A 22,153-nucleotide genomic window follows, 5' to 3' on the forward strand; every position below is an offset into this window, starting at 1 on the left:
AGTCTTTTTTTTTTTTTTTTTTTTTTGAGACGGACTCTTGCCCTGTTGCCCAGCCTGGAGTGCAATTGCGCCATCTAGGCTCACTGCAACCTCTGCCTCCCAGATTCAAGTGATTCTCCTGCCTCAGCCTCCTGAGTAGCTGGGATTACAGGCACGTGCTACCACACCCGGCTACTTTTTGTATCTTTAGTAGAGATGGGGTTTTGTCATATTGGCCAGGCTGGTCGCAAACTCCTGACCTCATGATCCGCCCACCTTGGCCTCCCAAAGTGCTGGGATTACAGGCGTGAGCAACCGCACCTGGCCCTGGTGCCTTATAGGCCAAAGTGAGGCTTTTGGACTTGTGCAAAGTGCAATAGGGAACCTTGAGAGGCTTTTCAGCTGGGGCGAGTCGTGACCAGAAGTCAGTTTTTGACAAGTTACCCCTCGTTCCATGCTCTTCTGGGGCTGCATCTTCTGTCAACAATCCCCAACTCGAATTTCCCAGTAGTGTGGTTTCCCAGTAGAAGCTGGCATGCCTGATTTGTGGCTAAGCTTTGCTTCTCTTCTCTTTTTTTTTTTTTTTTTTTTTTTGAGACGGAGTCTCGCTCTGTGGCCCAGGCTGAAGTGCAGTGGCTGGATCTCAGCTCACTGCAAGCTCCGCCTCCCGGGTTTACGCCATTCTCCTGCCTCAGCCTCCCGAGTAGCTGGGACTACAGGCGCCCGCCACCTCGCCCGGCTAGTTTTTTGTATTTTTTAGTAGAGACGGGGTTTCACCGTGTTTGCCAGGATGGTCTCGATCTCCTGACCTCGTGATCCGCCCGTCTCGGCCTCCCAAAGTGCTGGGATTACAGGCTTGAGCCACCGCGCCCGGCCAGCTTTGCTTCTCTTTAAGGATGACCTGGAAGCTCTCAGTTTGCTCTTTGTCCATAGGGAATGTTATGGCCTATCCTGAAGGATGTTGCAAGAGTTAAAGGAGATTCTGTCCAAGTGCACATGTGCATACTCACACCCACATCTACACAGTGCCCGACACAAGTCAGATGGGCAGACAGTTTTAAACTGTTCCTTGAATTTTCTGTTCTTCTTCCTTAGGGATCATGAAGGTGAGCACTGGAGAAAGGCAAGAGAGGCATTTCTAAATTACTAAACAAAGGAATTTGAATAAATTGAAAGATAGGACCAGACGTGGTGGCCAGCACTTTGGGAGGCCGAGGTGGGTGGATCACTTGAGTCTAGGAGTTTGAGACCAGCCTGGACAACATGGCAAACACCTGTCTCTACTAAAAATACAAAAATTAGCTGGGCATGGTGGTGCACACCTGTAGTCCCAGCTACTCAGGGGGCTGAGGCAGGAGGATTGCTTTAGCCTGGGAGGTAGAGGCTGCAGTGAGCCATGATAGCACCATTGCACTGCAGCATGGGTGACAGAGTGAGACCCTCTTTCAAAAAAAATTTCAAAAAGGCTAGGCGCGGTGGCTCACACCTGTAATCCCAGCACTTTGGGAGGCTGAGGTGGGTGGATCATAAGGTCAGGAGTTCAAGACCAGCCTGACCAACATGGTGAGACCCTGTCTCTACTAAAAATACAAAAATTAGCCAGGTGTGGTAGCGCACGCCTGTAATCCCAGCTACTGAGGAGGCTGAGGCAGGAGAATCGCTTGCACCCTGGAAGCAGAGGTTGCAGTGAGCCGAGATTGCACCACTGCACTCCAGGCTGGGTGACAGAGCGAGACTCTGTCTCAAAAAAACCATTAACAATAGCTAACATTTACAAAACATTTACTATGTCCTAGGCGTTGAGGTTGTGAGGCAGCTGTTAATCTTTTTTTTTTTTTTTTTTTTTTTTTTGAGATGGAGTCTTGCTTTCTTGCCCAGGCTGGAGTGCAGTGGCGCGATCTTGGCTCACTGCAACCTCCATCTCCCGGGTTCATGCTATTCTCCTGCCTCAGCCTCCCGAGTTGCTGGGACTGCAGCCACCCACCACTATGCCCAGCTACGTTTTTTGTATTTTTATTAGAGACAGGGTTTCACCATGTCAGCCAGGTTGGTCTCGATCTCCTGACCTCTCCACCCGACTCGGCCTCCCAAAGTGCTGGGATTACAGGTGTGAGCCACTGCGCCAGGCCGGAGGAAGCTGTTACTCTTATCCTAATTTTACAGACCAAGACCCGAAGGCCCAGAGGGGATAGGTAAGTTGCCAAGGTCACAGGGCTGGTTGTTGAACCTGGGTGGTCCCTCCTCAAAGCCAGTTCTCTTAACCCTTCTATGATTATGGTAGGATGCATAGAGACACATAAACCAGTGTGGATATCAACTGATACTCTGAAAAAAGAAGACCTCATAAGGGCATGAGAGGGAATCAAGCCTTTTTATATGTCAGAACCTATTCCAAAGAACCAATATTTAGATTCACATGGTATTTGCTCAAACTTAGGGCTACGGAAGGAAATGGAGAATTCAGAAATATATTAATCAAAATCAAAAGTCTAGCGTTAAAGTAGGTTTTACTAAACAAAGGAATTTTTTTTTTTTTTTTTTTTTTTTCTGAGACGGAGTTTCGCTTTGTTGCCCAGGCTAGAGGGCAGTGGCGCAATCTCCGCTCACTGCAAGCTCTGCCTCCAAGGTTCACACCATTCTCCTGCCTCAGCCTCCCCAGTAGCTGGGACTACAGGTGCCCGCCACCACGCCCGCCTAATTTTTTTGTGTGTTTTTAGTAGAGACGGAGTTTCACTGTTAGCCAGGATGGTCTCGATTTCCTGACCTCGTGATCCTCCCACCTTGGCCTCCCAAAGTGCTGGGATTACAGTCATGAGCCACTGTGCCCAGTCTTTTTAAAAAATTATTTTTATTTTTATTTTTTGAGATGGAGTCTTGCTCTGTCACCCAGGTTGGAGTGCAGTAGCACAATCACGGCTCACTGCAGCCTAAAACTCCTGGCTTAAAGTGATCCTCTTGCCTCAATCTCCCAAAATGCTAGGACTACAGGTGTCACCACGTCTGGTGAATAATTATTTAATAAATGGTAACTGCAGAATTAATAACAACCGATGACAGTGGTAGTGAGTTATGTCCATATTTTACTCCAAATAAATAAACCAAAATAAAATTGGGATAATCATCAGAGAATGAAATATGAAATGAAATTGTACAAAACTAGCAGAAAAAAAGACTATCAGATGGGCAGCAGAAAGCTCACTTTGTCAGAATTGAAGCAATTAAGAAAACCACGAAGGATTCACTAGAATGACACATTGAACATTAGAATAAAATAAGAACAGGCTAGAAAATATTTGCATCAACGTCGACAAAGGAATAATATCTATAATACAAAAAAAGCTTGTTTAAAGTTAGAAGAGGTTCAAGTCCCCAGAAGATAGATATGAACAGAACATTAACAGAAGAGGGAATGCAGATAATAAATGCATGGAAAAAAAATTCATGTTTGAATGTTTGGTCACCTAAGAAATGCCAAGTAACCTTGAACTAGCAATAGACTATTAAAGTAGGGGGAAAATGGCACTCAATGTTTAAAAGTGTGTTAAACTCCTTACACTTGTTTCTTGGAGGTGGTAGAATAATTGGGGCAGCTCTTGGGGAAAACATGACGCTGTAAGCCAAGACTACTTGGCCATTCACAGCCTTCTACCTGGGAGCCTTTCCACTCCCAGGTATTTGCCCCAAGTGCAGAATTCAAGGATACGTTAGCAAACAACTGTAAAGAACCAAAAATATTAGGGGGCTGAGTGAATAGTTAAGTACACCTGCACACCTTAAAAATGAATCATGTGAACAAAATAAAAATGGTAGTGAAAGTAGTAACAAAAAGTGTTGTTGCAACTATATACAGTGTATATATATGTTTCATGCCGTGAAAAGTTTCATTTCATTGTAATAATATGGATTACTGTATTCTTTTCAGATTGTTCTCTTTCTGGTTGTCATATTGTTTTTTCAGAGACTGCTAAAAAAAACTCTGGATTCAAATCCAACCAGCGGCGTGACTTTGAGTAAAAGTTCCTGAAGTGGGATATTTCCCAGAGCGGTTGAGGGAGACGGCTCGAGCTCGCGCCTGGCACACCGTGAGAACCCCAGACTTTCTTCTTGCGGTGGGGGCGCCTCTGGGCCCTGTCCGAGAACTCCTTTCAGGGCCTGGGAGTCTCATCGGGAGCTCCCGGGTCTCGGTGGCGCGGAAACTCCCTCCTGGAGGGAACTTTCCGCAGCAGGTGGGCGGGTGTTATGTCCCACGGGCACCTGCGCTCAGGAGTAGGGGGCGAGCTCAGGCAACGTAACCGCTCACGGTCACCTCGGGTTGCGGGGCCGACTTGAAGCCGCCTTCGAGGTTCTGATCCTTCCCGGGGCTCTGGGCTCTTTCGTCCCAATTCGCAGCTGTCCTGTGCCCCCTCGCTGCAGGAAGACTCAAGATTTACAGGGCGCCTCCTGCGGAAGCCTAGAGACACCGGGGGCGCCGGAGGGCCCGCGCCGGACTTCGCAGACAGGGGGCACTTGGGTGCCTTTTCAGGTCTCAGAGGGCGCGCCCGATCCCCGACGCGGGGCAGGCAAACGGGCGCAGCCCCCACGGCGGCAGCACGCGCGCATCTGGGATCCGGCCGCTTCTCCGCTCTTGCCATCTTGTCCGAACCGGTCACGTGCGGGCGACAGCGGCGCTCTTCGCCGGGCCAGTACGCCAGGTCCGACCCGCGAACCTCTCTGGGATCCCCACCGCTCCGTCCACAACCCGAGGTGAGGCGCGGGGGCCCTTCCCTCCTGGGTCGGGGCCAGGCCAAGGCGGGCACTGGGTTCCCGGGGAAGCGTCTCCTCTTCCGGGCCATTCAGCTCGGGGCCACGGCGCCGTCGGGGGCCCGAGGCGCCGCCGCGTGTCCTGCGCCACGGCCTCAGAGCCGTCAGCGCCGAGTTGCTGGCTGGGGGCGTGGGTGGCCCGCGGCGCCAGACCCCCAGCACACCAGCCCGCGTAGTCCTTGCCTCCCGCGTGGCCCCAGTCCGGAGGGATGGCGCTGGGGAGGGAGCGGGGCAGCCGGGCCCCGGGGCTCCACGGGCGCGGCGCGAGGGGCGCAGGCTGCCGGGAGGACCGCGGAGCTGGGGGTGGGGGGGCGCGGGCGCATGCGCCCTGCATCCGTGCCATATTGGAATGAGTCGGAGCGCGGAGCGCCGCCGCCGCCTCCGCCGGAGCGCGGGTGGAGGGGGGCGGGGAGAGCTGCCGGCCGCCCCGCTCCGCCGAACCCAGCAGGAAGGAGGGCGCGAGCGGGCGAACGCGGGCAACGCGGGAGGAAAAAGCGCCCGCGCGGGGGAGCGAAAAGAAAGAAAGAAAGAAAGAAAACGAGCGCGAGAGGGGGAAAAGCGAGCGATCGAGCGAGCGCGCGCGCGAAAACTCCCGGCAGGTAAAAAAGCGGGGCCGCCGGCTGGGCCTTCCCGCGCGGCGGCCTGGAGGGGCGGCGGCGGCGCTGGGGCGGGGGACCGCACGGCGTCCCCTTCGAAGCCGCCGCGCAACTTTGCCAACGGGAAACCGCCGGGCGCCGGCGGGCGCGCGGGCTGAGGCGCCAACGGGCGGCGGCGGCGGCACGTTGGGGGCGGGGGCGGGGCGGGGGGAGCGCGGCGCCCGCGCGCGGCCCCGCGGTCCCGCGCGCCGGCCGGCCGGCAACAGGGGCGCGCCTGGGCGCCTCGCCGCGGCGGAGAGCGGCGGCGGCCGTCAGCCCCTGGCAGGCAGCGCGGCGCGCGTCAGCCCGCAGGAGGCGTGAAAGGAAAGTGGCCGGGCGGCGGCAGTGGCGGGCGCCCAAGTTCCCCGGCGCGCCGGGCCCACCGCGCGCCCCTCCCCGCGCGCGCCCCGCGCTCCGCCCGCCGAGCCCCCGCGGACCCGCCCCCCGGGCTCGCTCCGGGCGGGGCGCGAACCCGCAGCTGGGGCCGGGCGCGCGGCCGGTCGGAACTTCGGAGGGCCAGGGCGGTCGCCGCGCGGTGGCGGAACGTCTAGCGGCCGCCGCAACCGGTGGCTCCGGGCTGCCGTTGTGAAGTGAGCGGGCCTCTCCGGCGCCGCGGCCCGCCGGGCACCGCCGCCGGACCCTGCGCCGACCCGGCAGCGCCCCGACCCGCCGCTCGGGAGGTCCGTGACCGTTTCGATTTCTGTTCCTAAAGTCCGATTTTGGACGTTGAAAAGGAGGCTGTGGAGGGGCGAGCGGCGTCCTGGGAAGCAAGGCCTGCTCTGTGCGGAGCAGAAACGCCTTGTGCGAACAGAAATAAATTCCCGCGGAAAGGATGTACGTTATGTTAAGTTTTTCACAAGATGTCAGCTGTTCCCGTAGGGTCTAAAACTAAGCCGGCAGGCACAGGTCACCCCCAGAGCTTATGCTCGAGGAGTAGTGGACGCTTGGGTCAGGTGGGGGTGTTCCCAGCGGGTGGCCCGAAGCAGCACTGGTTGATTGTCCCAATTGGTGTTTTTGAGTCCTGTTAGCACTGATCTGTGTTTGAGAACCAAGTAACCATCAAAGAGATCTGAAAGGAAGATGGATTTTGTCAATCCCCTTGTATGTCTTCTCTTGAACCACATTTTCTAAGATGTCATACTTAATTTTATTGCATCTGGATAAAGTGCTTGAACATATAGTCATTAATTTGTCAACTGGCTTGAAAGGATGAAGGAAGATGAGTGTGTCTATGTGTACACTTTGAGGCCTGTTGACTAGCGTTTTGAGGCATTCGTTGAATTAGGCCATAGGTAGATTCGGAGTTAAGATTTGTTTGCAATGTCAGGAAAGTAACGGCTTGGTAGAAACGGCCAGAGATCAGGAAACGGTTCTGTTATTACCGCTGTAATTGACTAACTGCCTTATCTTGGGCACTTTTCTTACCCGTTGTAGCTTTGATTTTCCTTATTTGCAACATTAAGATAAACAGATCATTTTTGAGGGTGCTTTCAGTTCGAAAATTCGGTGGCTTTTTTAACTGAAAGATTCTTAGAAATCACAGTGTATATTTTGATAGGTTCTACATAAAAGTGCTCTTAATGTGTGTCTTTATTAAAATTCATTTGGAAAAAATATCTTGGTAGGTAGATCCAGAATGGTTTTGTATGATTATTTGAATAGATTTTTAACAATGTATTTCAATGTGCTTAAAAATTATATGTATTTTTTATTGAGGTATATATAACCTACAGAAAGATCTTAAGGGTACAATTCAGTGACTTTTTATGTATGTATACACCCTGATAACCACACTCAGATCAAGATATGGAACATTTTCAGGCCCTGTATCTTTTCCATTCAGTAAACACATTCCCCCTCCCCACGGCAACCACGGTTCTGACTTCTGTCACCACAGATGAGTTTTGCCTCAAAACAGGACCCTTTTGAGGGTTAAAGGGGCAATACTAACAAACTGAGGATAGCTTGTATGTAAACTTGGAGTTATGGCCGTATAAACCATGACCCTTTGCTTTTATAATGGTTCTTAGGGTTTTTGTAACCCTGAATAACTTAAAATTCTGTCCTGAGGGACTTCTTAGAAGGTCACTTTTCAGTGGGGGCAATACTTTGCAGGTTACGATTTGTAGTTCTTGGGAGTCCTTATGTTCACAGACAATGGTATTAATCTATTACTTCCCGTTTTTGGAATAGAGGTACTATATATTTGTAGACAATAGATTTGAATAATGAATCATGAATTTTCCCAACAAGTTAGAGCTTAAGGTGTCAGTAGATGAATCAGTGTCTTAATGCCTAGAATTTGCTGAGAAAATTGAATGAAAATTGGTTTTTTAAAGTTAAGTGAATTAAGAATGTGTAAGCTTTAACAAGGTTTTCAATGACAGCAGTTAACTTGACTTACATATACAGGATAGTCAGCTGGTTTATCAAATCATTTAAAGTCCAACAATGAAAGCAAAAACAAAAGGTTAACTAAAAATTGTGTCAGGTGTGATTAAAAAAACCCAGCATAACTAAGATACCTGTATAAATTAACCCTCTGTCTAGGAAGGTGGACTTCTAAATATTCTCCACTGAAGCAAATGCTGCAACAATTTGCATTTCCTTCACCAGTGTCTTCTTGTGCCTTTTCTTGTTTCTACGGTAAAGGAGATGGGTTAGATGTTGTAAGTGAATTCTTATTTTGTTAGTTACTAACAACGGCTTGTGTTTTTACTGCAAAGATACCCGTGTGATAAAAGTTGGGAATGTTCTAAGACCTGTGGTGTAGGGATCCATGGGGAATAGTCCACAAAGTTAAAAGGTTTTCTTTTGTGAAATGATTTCACTGAACAATTCTGTCTTTCTGTGTTAAGTTAGCCAACCAACTGACTGACCAGCCACTAAGCTGAATTTGGTCACTCTACCCAAGATTCCCTCATTAGCCAAGAGAGTAATTGATGACTTAGCTATTACTGATCCATTGTTTCTTTTTGTGTCTCTTTTTAAATTTCTTGGCTTTTATGTGATCAGATTGTTTAATTTAAAATCTATTAAATTTTTAAGAGAAGCAACTAAAGAGATATACAATGAGAAACAAAATACACGATGAAAGGGAATTTCCTTTTTTTGCTATGTTTTGTTGTAAACTCAGATTTTTTCTTTTAAAAATGATTGCTGGCTAGGCACAGTGTCTCATGCCTATAATCCCAGCACTTTGGGAGGCTAGGCAAGAGGATGGCTTGAGACCAGGAGTTCGAGACCAGCCTGGATGAAAGAAAAGGGAGACCCTGTGTCTACAAAAAATAAAAAAAATTAGCCAGGCATGGTGGCGGGCACCTATAATCCCAGCTCCTCAGGAGGCTGAGGTGGGAGGATCCCTTGAGCCCAGGAGTTTGAGGTTGCAGTGAGCTATGATTGCACTGCTGCACTCCAGCCTGGGTAACAGAGTAAGACTGTCTCAAAAAACAAACCAACACAATATAATTTGCCTATCCATAACCTTACTGTTTCTGTAGTGTACTTTTGCTCTCACAGTGATAACTAGACTGGGTTTAGCTGTGGAATGGTGGTGTAGCAGCTGCAAGTCTGTAGAAAAGATGAACTATGCAAAACTTCATTGACTTTTTAGTTTGACTTCATGTTATGTTCACATTAAGTTAATAGATACAGTCCAAAAACCAGAAGGCCATTATTTAGACAGACATTTTACATCTTTAATATTTTTAATGTTACATTTTTTTCTTACAATTTTCCAAAATTTTGCTTTCTGGGATTATTTGGCTGATAACCAATATTTTGGAATAATTACATGAAAATGAGAGAACTTGTAATGAGTAAATGAGAGAACTTCCTTATGGCAGAGTATTTTTCTTTTAGTATATAGCATTTATAGCATTTATTACCTAATTGAGGTATTTTGTATTTGAAAATAATATTTCTGTATATACATATTTATTAAATGGGATAAAAGTGTCTGGGGATTTTGGTTACCTGGGAGATTTTAAACCATTAGAGTTTGGGGAGTGGGATTTTGATAGGAGTCTCCCATTCTTCAGGGGATACTAACCTCATTGGAACATAATTTTATTTTATTTTATTTTGAGACGGAGTCTTGCTCTGTCGCCCAGGCTGTAGTGCAATGGCACGATCTTGGCTCACTGCAAGCTCCACCTCCCAGGTTCACGCCATTCTCTTGCCTCAGCCTCCCGAGTAGCTGGGACTACAGGCGTCTGCCACCATGCCTAGCTAATTTTTTGTGTTTTTTAGTAGAGACAGGGTTTCACTGTGTTAGCCAGGTTGGTCTCGATCTCCTAGCCTCGTGATCCACCTGCCTCGGCCTCCCAAAGTGGTGGGAATACAGGTGTGAACCCTGCGCCCGGCCTTTTTTTTTTTTTTTTTTTTGAGACGGACTTTCACTCTTTTTTTTTATTTTTTTTGAGACGGAGTCTCGCTCTGCCGCCCAGGCTGGAGTGCAGTGGCCGGGTCTCAGCTCACTGCAAGCTCCGCCTCCTGGGTTTAAGCCATTCTCTCGCCTCAGCCTCCCAAGCAGCTGGGACTACAGGCGCCCGCCACGTCGCCGGGCTAGTTTTTTGTATTTTTTAGTAGAGACGGGGTTTCATCATGTTAGCCAGGATGGTCTCGATCTCCTGACCTCGTGATCCGCCCGTCTCGGCCTCCCAAAGTGCTGGGATTACAGGCTTGAGCCACCGCGCCCGGCCCGGACTTCCACTCTTGTTGCCCAGGCTGGAGTGTAATGGCACGATCTTGGCTCATCGCAACCTCTGCCTCCCAGGTTCAAGCAATTATCCTGCCTCAGCCTCCCAAGTAGCTGGGATTATGGGCATGTGCCACCTTGCCCGGCTAATTTTGCTATTTTTAGTAAAGATGGGGTTTCACCATGTTGGTCAGGCTAGTCTTGAACTCCTGACCTCAGGTGATCCACCCTCCTTGGCCTCCCAAAGTGCTGGGATTACAGGCGTGAGCCACCGCGCCTGGCGAAAAATGATTTAAAATAGAAAGAATGTGGTCAGGTTGTTGCAGATTCATGTTTAAACTTTTCAAAAGGGGGAGGAAGGATAAGAACAACGACACGTTATTAACAGAAAAATTACATGACTTCACTGCATAAGCTTTTTTTTTTTTTTTTTTGAGACGGAGTCTCGCTCTGCCGCCCAGGCTGGAGTGCAGTGGCCGGATCTCAGCTCACTGCAAGCTCCGCCTCCCGGGTTTACGCCATTCTCCTGCCTCAGCCTCCCGAGTAGCTGGGACTACAGGCGCCCGCCACGTCGCCCGGCTAGTTTTTTATATTTTTTAGTAGAGACGGGGATTTCACCGTGTTAGCCAGGATGGTCTGGATCTCCTGACCTCGTGATCCGCCCGTCTCGGCCTCCCAAAGTGCTGGGATTACAGGCTTGAGCCACTGCGCCCGGCCATGCATAAGTTTTAATGATTTGATTGTAAACCTTTTCCTCTAACTCAGAGACACCTGAAAATGTGTATATAATTATTCTTTCTTTTATTCAAGAGGATGTTTTTACCTTATTTAGCTCTCTTTAGACTTATCACTCAAGGAATTTATTTAAAAACAAAAAATAGGCTGGGCACAGTGACTTACACCTGTAATCCCAGCACTTTGGGAGACCAAGGCAGGCAGATCTCTTGAGTCCAGTAGTTTGATACCAGCCTGGACAATGTAGGAAAGCTCTGTCTCTACAAAAAAAAAAAAAAAAAAATTAAAAATTAGGTGTCTTGGTGCGTGCTTGTAGTCTCAGCTACTCGGGAGGTTGATGCAGCCTTGAGCTAGGGAGACGGAGGTTGCAGTGGGCTGTGATCACACCCCTTCAGCCTGGTGACATAGCGAGACCCTGTCTCAAAAAAATAAATAAAAACAAAAAAGTAGTCTGTATATTGTGTATTAAATGATGAGTTAAGTCCCTGTTGAACTCTGTGGTTTGAGCAGTTGATTAACTTCAGTGAGCCAAGCATGTCACTATGGAGAGAGAAGCTATAAGGTGATATTTCTAACATGATGCACAGTGCTGTGTGCATTGGGTCTTTTTTGTTTGTTTGTTTTTTAACTGGCATACTGGTCTGGTGCATTGGTTCTTTTTTGATGTTTTTGCTTGGTCTAGAGAAAGGTTAATTATTAAACTGATGTGGGGCAGATAGGGTTGTTAAGTGTCAGTATCTGTTTATCTGGGAAAGTTGGGTTCTGTCTGAGATGGTATTTGGAGAGGATCTTAGATGAGAGATGGAAGGTGGTTTGTTGGCAGTTGAAAGTGTGGGGCAGTCACACATTTGGAATGACAACATGTGCTGGGATGAGAAATGTAGCAATTACTAAAATGCCTAGGAGTTTTTCTTGCTGATACTCAATTTAAAGTGTTAACCAACAAATACTCAGATTTGAATTCCAAATTATTATTTTTTGTACCCTGAAGAGTTTTTTAAAAAGCATTTGAGGTGGCTGCTATGGAATATTTGCTCAGTGGTGAGGCTGCCATGGGTTGCCACTGGTTCTTCATTTCTTTTCACATTAATTTGCTCCCCAGACTAGAGTGCTCTCCTGTCTCTCAGTTTTTTCTAGTGTTCTTTCTTAAGGATCAGTTCCTTTAAAATTTTCTGTGTTAAAAATAGCATATGGTAATTTTGAATTGTAATTTTAAGATATCTTTTGGGCTCATTTTGACTTGTGACATAAAATAACCCTCTTGGGGTGGTTAGATGGTGATCACACCAATGCACTTAGCATATTGCCTGTCTCGAACATAGTGATATATAATGAGGATGTAAATTTTTATTATTAAAAATTGTTTATATGTAACAAACCTGTGCATCCTGTACATGTATCCTGGAACTTAAAATGAAATCAAATTAAATAAAATTTATACAAAAATTAGCCAGACGTGGTGGTGGACATCTGTAGTCCCAGCCAGTTGGGCCTTTAAAACATTTTTTGTAGACATGAGGTCTCTCAGTGTTGTCCAAGCTAGTCTCAAACTCCTGGCCTCAAGTGATTCTCTAGCCTCAACTTCCCAAAGTGCTGGGATTACAGGCATGAGGCACTATGCCCAGCCTGATTTTCATTTTTATCATTGAGCAAAATGAGCAGGGTTGGGTGGTCTAGCTAAATATAAAAATTTGAGAAACTTTGGGTGTATTATTGTTGTTATAGGTGTTTATGATGGTATTAAAACATCTGAATCCCTTGACCTCTTAATGTAATTAATATTTATTATTTTAATTTTATTTCTCTTTTAATGTTGGCTTTCCAGTCCTCAATCAAGTTACAGTTGCACTTAAAACATACATAGTTTTCCTTATTGTTAATATGAATAACACCGTATGCAAATTGAGAAACAGGCTTAGATCTTCTCCTAGGCATTATCTGTACCCAGTTTTCCTGTAAGTATTCAATTGGGCTCCTCAATCAACAGAGAAGAGCTTCAAATGACTTTCTTTGTTGCCAGGCTCCATTCTCAGGAATGGCTATGACAAGAGAAGCAGAGGGCTGGGTGGGCTCTTCTGGCCTCCCTTTCTAGGGAGAATCTTCCTTTTCTGCAGCAAGTGCTTGAGGAGGGCTGCATGATTCCTGCAGCCAGCCAGGACAGTAAGACACAAGTGCCCTCACCCTAGCTCCTCTCCTAGCCATTGACTTTTACTTCTGTTTTTGGCTTTCCATTGACTTTGTGTGACAGGAGTGCTTTCCGGAATAGTCTGCTGGTGAAATGTTGGGTTCTGGTATGGTATTCTTTCTCTGCAGCCTACTTGAGAAGCTTCTCTGTTCTCCCTGTGCCTCGTCTTTTATCTCATTGTGACCTTCATTTTCTCCCAGAGTTCCAGCCCCTTCAGGCCTGGACCCACTGTCTAATCTTTGAGCAGCTCCCTAGTCAATCCACTTTGTTCTTTCCCTCTTTCCCTAATGTGGCCCCATAGGCCACCTGCAGCCTTCCAGCCAGTTCCTCTCTCTGCTCCTGGGTATAGACTACCTTGGAGAAGAATTCAGGTTCTCCAGACAGCTCTGTCTTGAGGCAGACCTTTCTCTTTGCCTTTTGTAATGTTTTAAGACCTTCCCTTCTTTCTGTTTACATCTCTCTCAATGAAGTTGTCCACATTTATAGTTTGTCTAGTTCCTGTGCTCCTCTAAGACCCCTATAACCCTGCCCATTGGGCTTCCAAGTTGGGTGCCACACTGGCACCTCAGAATCCACGGATCCAAAATCTAATTTCTCCTTCTATCCCAAATGCGCCAGTCCCCTAGTAGGCCTGTTGGCTCAGGTCTCTTTCTTCACATTGCTCCTCAGCGATGGTGTTTGTTTTGTCCACTGGCAGCTTTCCTGTGGAACCTGAGGTCTTACTCTTGAATTACCAACCTGGGAGTTAGAACGTACAGTTCTGACTCCTTGGTTTTCAAGTGTTTTTAAAGTTGTGGAACCCCTTGTTCTAATGAAATCTTTCTAGGAAGCCCAATAAGTAAAATAAAATGAGAGTCCTGCTAGTGGAGTAGGGCGAAGGGCCAGCATCCTGTCCTACGACTGGATAGCTGGACATTCTCTGCTTCCCTCTCCTCCCAGGCAGGACTGGCGGCTGGCTCTTGGGGCAGCCTTCCCCATGGATTCTGCATAAATGGAGCTCCTCAGAGTTGCTGTCGGCACTGCTTTGAGGGCATGCTGTATGTTTTGAACCATTTATCTATTCTGTACCCCACTTTTTTCCTTTGGAAATTTAAATTTTGATTGTGACTGATAAATGTAAAACTAGTGCCAGTGATGAATCTTGCCAGGGAAAGGGAAAGACACCTTGGAAAGTGAAAGTAGTATTAAAAAGAGTTAGCTTCATCAAATGCTGAGACTGTCAAAAGTGCTGAAGGGCTCCTTTCGAAATTTACTTACATCTCTGGCTGGACACGGTTGCTTACGCCTGTAATTCCAGTATTTTGGCAGGCTGAGGTGAGTGGATCACTTGAGGCCAGGAATTTGAGACCAGTCTGGCTAACATGGTGAAACCTCATCAATTTTAATAAAAAAATTAGCTGGGCGTGGTGGCACGTGCCTGTAATCCCAGCTACTGGGGAGGCTGAGGCAGGAGAATCACTTGAACCTGGGAGATGGGGGTTTCAGTGAGACGAGATGGTGCCACTGCACTCCAGCCTGGGCAACAGAGTGAGACTCCATTTAAAAAAAAAAAAAAATTTACTTAAGTCTCTGCTGACTCTTGAAAGCTACATTTCTACCAACATGAACATTTTCAAGATAAACTTTGTTTAGTTTTACTGTTTTTGTTTTGTTCATTTATCAATACAGTAGACTTATACAACCCATAAAACTAAAATCTTACATATTTGCAGTGAAAAATACAAACCTTGTTCTGTTGCTTCCAAATAGTCTCCCTACCTTCCCCACCTCTCCCATCCATCCAGCTACACTGAGGCCAAGTAGAGCTTTCTAAACAAACTTGATTTTAGTCACATAAAATCCCACAATTGGCCGGGTAAAGTCCAAACTCCTCAGGAAGGCATGCGGAATCCTTGAAGCGCTCAGGCCCAGTCCATTTGTCCAGCTTATCCCCTTCTCTCATGGTCTCCACAGCCTCACCAACCCACTCTCCTGTAAATCATTTCCTGCCGTGTTCCATCTGCTTAGGGTGTTCTTCTGCTAAGGCAGTGCTCCCAAAATGTCAGTCTCGCATGGACCGCCGTCACACTTTTTGGTATATTTGATTACTAAAATTATTATCATTATTATTATTTTGAGACGGAGTCTCACTCTGTTGCCCAGACTGGAATGCAGTGGCTCAATCTTGGCTCACTGCAGCCTCTGCCTCCTGGGTTCAAGCGATTTTCCTGCCTCAGCCTCCCAAGTAGCTGGGATTACAGGCGCCCACCACAATGCCCAGCTCATTTTTGTATTTTTAGTAGCGACAAGGTTTCACCATGTTGGCCAGGCTGGTCTCGAACTCCTGACCTCAGGTGAAACAACCGTCTCAGCCTCCCAAAGTGCTGGGTTTATAGGCATGAGCCACTACGCCTGGTCCACAATTATTCTTTTAGTATGTTTTTAATTTTAATTTTTTAAATTTGTTTGTAATTAATTAATTAATTATTGAAATAGACTCTGTCACCCAGGCTGGAGTATAGTGGTGCGAACTTGGCTCACTGCAACCTGCGCCTCCTGGTTCAAGTAATTCTCCTGCCTCAGCCTCCCTAGTGGCTGGGATTATAGACAGGCACACACCACCACACCCGGCTAATGTTTGTATTTTTAGTAGAGACGGGATTTCACCATGTTGGCCAGGTTGGTCTCAAACTCCTGACCTCAAGTGATCTGCCCGCCTGGGCCTCCCACAGTGTTGGGATTACAGGCATGAGCCACCATGCCCATGCCGGTGATGAATCTTGCCAAGGAAAGATTCCTTAACTTAAATTTTATAAAGTATTATTACATTTTTAAAATGTCAAAATGCAATGCAGGTAATAAATCTAACCAGTTTATTAAAACACATTCCTTCAATAAAATTTTCGGCAAAGTCCTTTGTACTAAAAAAAAAAAGAGGTACCTGATAATAGATGATATTAAGGAATTGTTGATTTTTTTTTTTTTTTGAGACGGAGTTTTGCTCTTATTGCCTAGGCTAGAGTGCAATGGCGCCATCTTGGCTCACCGCAACCTCTGCCTCCTGAGTTCCAGCGATTCTCCTGCCTTAGTCTCCCAAGTAGCTGGGATTACAGGCATGCACTACCACGCCTCGCTAATTTTTTGTGTTTTTAGTAGAGACAGGGTTTCTCCATGTTGGTCAGGCTGGTCTTGAACTCCTGACCTCGGGTGACCCGTCTGCCTTGGCCTCTCAAAGTGCTGTGATTACGGGCATGAGCCACTGCGCCTGGCCAATTTTTTCTTTTTTTAGGTGTGATAATGGCATTGTAGTTATTTATACATAAAGGAGAATGTGCTTATTCTTGAGAGATGCAAGCTGAAGAGTTTAGAGGGTGAGGTATGATATCCTCAGCATTTTCAAATGGCTCACAAAATGTGTGTGTGTGTGTGTGTAAATCTTTGTGTATATAGAAAGATAAAGAAAATCAGGAAATTTAAAAATTTTGAATCTAAGTGGAGAGTATTTGGAATGTTTTCAAAATCTCTATCAGAATTTTGATAAAAGCTTGTAGTTGAGGGGGATAAAAATGGCTGCAAAAAAACTTGGTATTAAAAAAATTGGGGGCCAGGTGTGGTGGCTCACACCTGTAATCCCAGCACTTTGGGAGGCTGAGGTGGGTGGATCACTTGTCATTTGAGACCAGCCTGGCCAACATGGTGAAACCCCGTCTCTACTAAAAATACAAAAATTAGCTGGGCGTGGTGGCATGTGCCTGTAATCCCAGCTGCTTTGGAGGCTGAGGCAGGAGAATTGCTGGAACCTGGGAGGTGGAAGCTGCAGTGAGCCGAGATCACGCCACTGCACTCCAGCCTGGGTGACAGAGCTAGACTCTGCCTCAAAAAAACACAAATTTTATTCAAAAATTTTGTAGAGGCAGGGTCTTGCTCTGTCGCCCAGGCTGGTCTCGAACTCCTGGCCTCAAATGATCCTCCTACCTCAGCTTCCCAAAGCACTGGGATTACAGACATGAGCTCTTGCACCTGGCCCATAAATACTTCAAAAGGCAGAATCTTTGGTAGGCCTCAAGTTTTCTTGTATTCTGTCAGGGGCTTGCGTGTAGGGGAATGCTTTGCTAAAGCAATCCCTGTTTGTCCTTTAAGGCCCAGGGCTTCTGTGAAGCCTTCCCTTCTGGACTCCCTCAGGTTGCATTGACCACCCTTTGCTCTGGGCACTCACAGCGTTCCACATATTCCTCTCTTAAAAATATTACAATTGTGATTATTTGTTCAGTGTTTTCTCATCTTGAGCTCTAAACTGTGAGCTCAAGGTCAGAGATACTATTTTATTCCTAGTTAGTACCTCGCACACAACCTAGCACAGAGGAGACACTAAATAAATTATAGCTGAATGAAGGCATGGAAGCAATACTGCAACATATCCACTTATAATGTTATTTCTATTTGAAAATGTATCATGTTCTAAACAAGAAATGGTTAAGTTTAATGAGCTCTCATCTTGTCATTTCCAGGCTTAGAGCGTGCCAGTGGCTCTCCGTAGTAATTAGAATAAAATCCAAACTCCTTGTGTGGCCTACAATACTCTTTGTTTCTTGTTCCCTGCCCACTTCTACCACTTTTCCACTTGCTTTCCCACATGGGTCTTCTGTCCATCCCAAGGATATCAATTTGTTTTTCTTTTTTTTTGTAACAGGGTCTCGCTCTGTCACCCAGGCTGGAGTGCAGTGGTGTGATCACGGCTCACTGCAGCTTCCGCCTCCTGGGTTCAAGAGATCCTCCCACATCAGCCTCCCAAGTAGCTGGGACTATAGGCATGCACCACCATGCTCAGCTACTTTTTGTATTTTTAGTAGAGATGGGTTTTCGCCATGTTGTCCAGGCTGGTCTTGAACCCCTGAGCTCAAATATTCCACTTGCCTTGGGCTCTGAAAGTGCTGGGATTACAGGCATGAACCATTGTGTCCAGCTGGCTGCACATCAAGTTTGTTACATTTAATTCCTTTTAATCATGGAGGGTTCAGCTCAGTGAAGCCTTCCCTGGATATCCTTACCTCCATTCCAGAGGCACTTTTTTCTCACCATTGTTTGATTTTCTTAGTGACACTTTTCACTATATGAAATATTTTATTTTTAGCTCGTTTTAATATTTTAATTGTAATTTATCATAAAATACTTTAAAGCCACTCTAGAGAATATTAAAATCTGTGAACCTACTCCCAGGATGTTTTTCCTAATTGTCCCTTGTGGGAGAGATAAACTACATTACCAGTGTGTTATTCCTTGTGTTCATTTACTATTGTAAGCTCTGAAGGTAGGGACTGTGTCTGTATTTTAATCACCATGGCATCCTGGTACTGAGCATCTGGCAAATACGTGTATGTAAATGGAGGTGTGAATAAATAACCAATTTATACATTATTAAGAAATATTTTTTTCCTATTCTTGGACACTTTTTTTTTTAATAGTGTTATAGTTTTAGTTCTGAATGTTCAGGTTTTTTAAAAATCAGAAACTAGTATTTTGTCATATTTTGCTGCTTTAAGTATCTATTTTGATGAATGTTTTAAGTTGGCAAAATACCTTTCCTCATCTTCATTTTTGAAGATCATGTTATTTTATAACTTTTTTCCAAGATAACTGAGCATCTTTGGATTCTCGACAAATACATTTCCATTAGTAAAAATCCAATTGCAGGGCACTTGCTTTACTTTTTGTGGCAGAAGTTACAAAGAGGCAATCAGCAGTCTGGTTCTGTGTGGGTGTGGGGTGGGGCAGCTCCACTTCCTTTGCCCTGTGTGACTGATGAGAGAGCCTGTTGTTATTCACAGGTGCATGGGCCCCAGGTTGAGCTTCAGAATCCAAGCCGGTGGAGCCACTCGCTTCCCACTGTTGTTAATGCAATCAGTGCACTTAATGTAGGAGTGCTGATGATGGCTTTATCTGTGTGAGGAACCGGGATCCCTGAAACCAGGAGGAGCCATCTACAGAGTTGGAAGAGGGTTGGACAGGCTTAGGCTTTGCCTCCTGTCTCCCTTGTCCCTGCCCCACATCGTGCTTGAAATGGAGAATGATTGGGAATTTTGAAGCTATGGGGGAAAACCCTTTAGTGTTTTACTGAACTGATGCTTGAGTGGAGTGAGTTTAGGTAATTTGGACGCTTCACTAATTCTAAAGTTCTTTGTTGGTTTAGAAACAAAATAATCTTATGTAAAACTGTTGACTCATAAAAATATGATTAGCATTTCATATTAGCATATAAAATGTAATTGAACTTTAGTCACAGACTTGCTAATGTATTTGTATCTTTTAAATGTTGGTTACAGTGGAGCCAAATATTTTTGTTGGAGAAGCAAGTAGATTTTTTTTTTTTTAGCATTATGGCCAGTTGAAAGTTACTGTAATTTTAAAGGAGGAGGGTGGAAGGAACCTCTCCAAACTCCCAATCCCTCCACTCTCCCGTTTTACTGAATTCAAATTGTGCCACAAAGACTTCAGAAATAAGAAAAATGAGATCACTTTTTTTTTTGAGACGGAGTCTCGCTCTGTCGCCCAGGCTGGAGTGCAGTGGCCGGATCTCAGCTCACTGCAAGCTCCGCCTCCCGAGTTTATGCCATTCTCCTGCCTCAGCCTCCCGAGTAGCTGGGACTACAGGCGCCCGCCACCTCGTCCGGCTAGTTTTTTGTATTTTTTAGTAGAGACGGGATTTCACCGTGTTGGCCAGCCTGGTCTCGATCTCCTGACCTCGTGATCCACCCGTCTCGGCCTCCCAAAGTGCTGGGATTACAGGCTTGAGCCACCGCACCCGGCGGACATCACTTTTAATAGGAGTTACTTTTTCTTCTGTTGCTTTATTTTTTTAAATCATAATCACAGACTTAAGTACGCCTTTAAAACATTTTAAACAGGGATACATGTACATAGTAAAGTTTTTTTTGAATATCAAAAAAGAGTGTATTCCTTTTTACTGAAGCCCCTAGTTCCTCAGTCCCTTCTGTAGGCCACTGTTATTCCCAGTTTCTTGTGTATTTTTACAGAAACATTCTATGTGTATAAAGCGTATATTTCTCCATCCACATTAAAAAAACTCAAGTGGGTGGTATATTTTAGACATTGCTTTGCGCTTTGCTCTTTTCACTGAAAATATCTTGGATATATCCAAGTACACATAGATCTGCTGCATTTTTTTAATGGTTGCCTAGTAGTTCATTGCGTGGATGCACCTTAATTTATTTAGTTGTTTCCATATTTATGTATATTTTGGGTTATTTTAAGTTTTTTGCTGCTACAAACAGTACCATAGACTAATGATAATTGAGTTTGCTTGGATTAAGAAAGGTTTTCTAATACTTAAAAGTGCTTTTTTCTGTTAGTATTTGTGATACTTAAAGTGGTTTATTTTTTGTAAGTTAGTATATTTGTGGGGGTAGACTGTTCTCCAGCCTGCCTGCCCCCAAGATGCAGAAGGTAGAGAAGCTGGGTGCAGTGGAATAAGAGGATTTGGAGGTAGAGAGTCATGGAGAGGCCTTCTACCACTCCCATTCTCCCCACCCTCCACCCACCCCATGTTGTGGAAGGATGGCAGAATCCCCGACTGGGTCTTGGGAAACTAAAGCATCTGAAGTTGTCTTCAGACTACTGAGGTATTGATCATGCTTTTGAAGCCTAAGGCCTGAATGTGTGCTGCTTGTTATGAATTCAGATAGTTGCTTTTGTATTTTTGTTTTGAGAAAATTGCAGCAGCAAGGATTAACAAATTCTATCAATTTCTGGATTTGGGTGGTATTCTTTTGTACATTGGCAGAAATACAGCTAAGTTTTTAAAAGTTGGTTTTTACCTGGGCTACTTGGTAAGGAATTTTAAACATGATGCTCCTGTTCTGGTGCAGAATGTCTAAAGAAACTGAGTTTGGAATCTTGAGGCATTCTGTAGTTGAATCTTACAGTGTTATATATGCCTTTGTAGTCCAAGCTCTTAGTTATTATTCTTCATTAAAAGAACTTCAGAATACCCCTCAGAGCATATATTTATACTCCTTCAATAACGCTCTGCATACTGCCATTTTCTGTAAAATGTCTTCCTAAAAAGTGCAACAATTCATGGTGTAGTCTATTCATTTTTTCCCCCATGGTAGTACATTTCTAGCCCATGACTCTTTGTTTTTTTCTTTTTTTTAAACAGAGTCTTGCTCTGTCTCCCAGACTGGAGTGCAGTGGCGCGATCTCGGCTCACTGCAAGCTCCGCCTCCCAGGTTCACGCTATTCTCCTGCCTCAACCTCCTGAGTATCTGGGACTACAGGCGCCCGCCACCACACCCGGCTAATTTTCTTGTATTTTTAGTAGAGACGAGGTTTCACCATGTTAGCCAGGTTGGTCTCGATCTCCTGACCTCGTGATCCGCCTGTCTTGGCCTCCCAAAGTGCTGGGATTACAGGCGTGAGATACTGCACCTGGCCTAGCCCATGACTCTTACGACTTGCTCAGAGGGTGTACACACCGAGCCAGTGACAAGCAGGCAGGTCCCCTTTGAGAGCACTTGTGCACTTCCCTGCAAGCGTTTCCAGCCACTGAGTGCTAGACTGGGCATTTCTGAGTTGTGTGTTTGCTCTGCTATGGCCTTTTTTCTGCCATTTGTTTTGTGTTCTAGCAGGTAATTTTTTTTTTAAGATGGGGTCTTGCTGTGTCACCCAGACTGGAATGCAGTGGCCATTCACAGGTATGATCATGATAGCACATTACAGCCTCCAGCTCCTGGACTCAAGCTGTCTTCCCATCTCAGCCTCCCGAGTAGCTGGGACTACTGGTACAGGCATGTGCCACCATGCCCAGTTAGTAAATAGTTTTGACCCATGAAGGCAGACAAAGAGATGTGACTTGTAAAGTTGAATTTGTGGCAAAGAAACAGTATCACACTGGATGTCAAAACACAAGTTTTATGGAACTAAGGTGCATTCAAGAAGTGGTCTGAAAGCCAGGCGTGGTGGCTCATGCCTGTAATCCCAGCATTTTGGGCCAAGGCAGGTGGATTGCTTGAGCCCAGGAGTTCGAGACCAGCCTGGGCAACATGACAAAACCCTGTCTCTACAAAAAATACAAAAATTAATGGAGTGTGGTGGTGTGCACCTGTTATCTCAGCTACTCAGGTA

At 45.8% G+C, this 22,153-nt stretch overlaps 1 protein-coding gene and 1 pseudogene across 5 annotated transcripts in view; one reads left to right on the plus strand and one right to left on the minus strand.

Annotated features, from left to right (window-relative positions):
• Window positions 1–3,920: 3,920 nt before the first annotated feature.
• LOC104663685 lies at window positions 3,921–4,844 on the minus strand (annotated as a pseudogene).
• The window catches only part of SFMBT1 (Scm like with four mbt domains 1), a 153,344-nt gene continuing 135,717 nt past the window's right edge, over window positions 4,527–22,153 (plus strand). For 2 of the 5 annotated variants that reach the window (XM_030927931.1, XM_030927991.1), the window contains exon 1: window positions 4,613–4,722. The gene's annotated coding sequence lies outside the window, so the exon portion shown is untranslated. Of the gene's footprint in view, window positions 4,723–5,125; window positions 5,379–5,879; window positions 6,249–22,153 lie in introns of those variants that run through there. The other 3 variants (XM_030927965.1, XM_030927883.1, XM_010364965.2) reach the window with 3 other exon arrangements.

The sequence above is a fragment of the Rhinopithecus roxellana genome, chromosome 1 (genome assembly GCF_007565055.1).
Source record: "Rhinopithecus roxellana isolate Shanxi Qingling chromosome 1, ASM756505v1, whole genome shotgun sequence".
Classification (NCBI taxonomy): domain Eukaryota; kingdom Metazoa; phylum Chordata; class Mammalia; order Primates; family Cercopithecidae; genus Rhinopithecus; species Rhinopithecus roxellana.